The sequence below is a fragment of the Penaeus monodon genome, chromosome 14 (assembly GCF_015228065.2).
Source record: "Penaeus monodon isolate SGIC_2016 chromosome 14, NSTDA_Pmon_1, whole genome shotgun sequence".
NCBI classification, from domain to species: domain Eukaryota; kingdom Metazoa; phylum Arthropoda; class Malacostraca; order Decapoda; family Penaeidae; genus Penaeus; species Penaeus monodon.
In genome coordinates, this window is record NC_051399.1 from 28294206 (window position 1) to 28297790 (window position 3585).

A 3585-nucleotide genomic window follows, 5' to 3' on the forward strand; every position below is an offset into this window, starting at 1 on the left:
ATAACTTAGTTAAACTTAGTCATAGAAAGCTTTAGGCAATTAAAATCTATATCAGATTGAAATGCAACGGTGATTCTTTTTACCAATCGGCAGACAAATGTGTCAAAGTTCGGCAAAGTTTTATATTAGGGCGGAAGGCGATAAAAAATAATCTATTTGTAAAAGTGTCATGGCTTCTATAATCATTTGACATGAGAAAATTGCCATGAGAGATACCCTCAGACATGATGCTTAAATTTCTCCATTCGAATGACTTCATACCATTGTAGACCGAAGTTGGATACCTTGGTGTTCTTATTAATTCATAGCTTATTATATCAACCACTTGAATATATTCTGCAGTAGTCCGCCATTGTCGATAACATCTGAAGACTTGAGTGCATAATTATGATCCAACGCATCTCATAATCTAAACCCCCCCCCCCCACAACATGTCTTTGTTTTCAAATATCGAATTCTTTTTAAGTTGAAGTATCTCTCTTGAAAATCATATGCCAGTTAGCCATTTCGTGTGACTTATATATATGACATATATTAAAGTAGTCAATGAAAATATGAATCATATTTGAAAGGGATTCGTGTGCATGTGCGTCGGCAAGAGTTTACTTGTGTATATTCTGCTTTCCTGGGTGTCTGATTCTCCGTATAGAAAATTCTTTGTTGCTTCAATATCCTTCATTTGGTATTCTTATAATGTTTTTATAAGAGAGAGAGAGAGAGAGAGAGAGAGAGAGAGAGAGAGAGAGAGAGAGAGAGAGAGAGAAGAGAGAGAGAATGAAGGAAAGCAAAATACTTAAGAAATACAGATCAATAAAAATATATTTTTTATTCTTTAATACAGCTAGTACAGTGGTAACGTGTCGGCCTTTCATCCGAGGGGTCGGCTTGCTTGCTTGCTGCTTGAGATTTGCGAAGTTCTGGCTTCGCCCGGGCCTTTCACTTATGGCCCGCCCTTGTCGCTTTAGGCTGTTCATTGTGGTTGACATCGGTGCTACTGTGCGTGGATGCCAGAGGCGTCCTGTAGCGTTCGCCCCCCCGGCGCAAAGTTGCAACTGTCCCCCGGAGGTTACTGCTGTGGCTGGGCACCACGGCCGGCAAGGGCTCGGTTCCGCCGAGTCAGCAGCAGCTGACACACGTGAGCAAAATCAAGCAGACAGTATGTCACACCAAGAATATCCATTGTATCAAATGGAATCCAAACCAAACTTCTTTGGCGTGAGATAACAGTACCAGTGAAAATAATATTACACGATTTTTCTTTATTATTATCACTTCCCCTTTATCACTATTCCATACTTACCCTTCTCATTTTTTTTTTTTTAACTTTCATCACCATTCATAATAATTTTCAGGACCTCATATTTTAGATGTATATATCCTTATTCAAATATGCCACTTTGAGCTACGGATTTATAATCAGACTTAAGTTCTCTAACTGATGTATAGGAAATGCCATTTCTGTATGAAATATATTCACGTTGTATATTTTCCCTTTAAAGGTTATTTCACCACGTAGACATATATTCAGATTAAAATGTTTGGACACATTTTCCCCCGAAAATTAGTGTTATTCTTGCTCAGGTTGTATTTTCGTTCGTTATTATCATTGTCATTACTATTATTACCGTTTCACAAATATTAGCAATAGCCGTATCGTCAATATTATCATGGCCAGTATTATTAGGGCATAATACTTTTATCTTAAAGGATTATTCTCTCAGAGTGTTCATTATACTATTGTCAAAATATTTACAATGGAAATAGATATAGTGAGAAATAAAAGTCAGGTTACAGTTTTGTTTATTAATTTATTACAGAGAGTACAGACGATGCAGATGTGATATGCGCTACCAGCAGTATCGAAATTTCTACTTCCTAATCAAATTTATCCATAATATGAGCGTGTCCAGTAAATAAATTCCTGAATAAATAGAATGTTCATCTTTGATCTGTGAGTCATAACGCCCTTTGATTGGCTGGTCGTTTTCTGCCAAGACGCCCAACCAATCAGGGGGCGTTTTCACGTAAGACGCTCGACCAATCAGCGAGCGTGCTTTAACAACAACAACAACCAATCAATGATGTTTCCATTTGATCAAGAATCCGTGACCCGAACACTCCCTAAGTAAGCACTGTTGCTATGAATATTAAAACATACTTGACCACTGGTTTGATGAATGTCTGCTAAACCTGGAACAAAACAGGTGAGTGCTGAGGAAGATAGTGCTACACCACATACTGTACAAAATTTCTGATTGCTTAGAAAGGTAAGGGGGCTGGGGAGGGGGTTTATTCGTATTGAATCTGGGGGAGAGGGTATTCTCGACCTAAATGACAGGAGAGCACCATGTTTATAGTGTTTGGTAGCAAAGACAATATATAAATTTTGCTGTTCTGTCAGATCCTTACTTGGGGTAGTCTCTAGGGTTAGTTATCTACGAATCCTCTTTCATTTTGTACTTAAATCGGCCGTCATCCCCTTCGCCCTAGAGGACGACGGTGCTGATTTGACTCTGTATGCTATCAGTAAATATGTATGTATATAATCCCATATCTAGTATGCAAATGAAAGAGGATATAGTTATTCTCATCTTCGTTATAGTAAAAACAAACTCTCGATAAAAAATATCCTAGAGAAATAAACGACGGTAAGGAACATCTAAAGAAAGAACTCAATAAGTCCTTTATCATCACTTTCGTTGTTACAAAACTGCAGAGAGGTCCCGTCTCCGACTCGCCGACGACTAGCCCCTACTTCGCGTGGAAATCCAGGGCGGGAACAGAAACATTGGAACGCACACGGATGATTTGTGAAAATAAACATGGCCTTAGAAACTTGTGCAGGTAAACATCAGATACGTGTATGTCAACCCGGCGAATACAGCCTTTTACAATCTCTTGGGACCAAAGGGGCCTTTTATATATTTTTTGGTTAAGGAACCTCAAATTAAAGTGAGAATGAACCCCGCACAAAACCACCGAATTACACAGCTATGGGATCTAAATGATGAGGATGCTAGTCTCGTAGCAGGGATCATAAAAAATGGGATTCACAGAGATATTTCAGGGGATACTATTAGAAACGGTTGTAAATGGGACTAATAACACTTTTAACGCCCTGTTATTAGATATACCTCAAAAGGACCATCGGGGATTTGTCTTTTATTTATATATGTATCTATGTATATATATATTCATATTACATTTCATAGATTAGAACATGTCTAATTATAGAACCCATTTAACTGGACACATATCTAACAGATAAACTGGGACAAAGCTCTAGATAACTGACCAGTAGCTAACAAGACCCCACCAGCCACGTAGTTCAGTGGTTTATTTTCCTACCCCAAAATAACATGATGAAGAACACACTGTAACTAAGAGCGAAAATGTTCTTAAACTACATCTGAGCATGATGGATATTTATACTTATGTACAAATGGTGTGTTGATTTTTTAAATAGATTATGCTTACTTTTCTTACACATTTTTTTTCGTAAACAGTATTAAATATCTTATCTACATAGTCCTTATTTTCCACATATTAGACTTTCCAATAATTAACACAATAAACATCTATAAA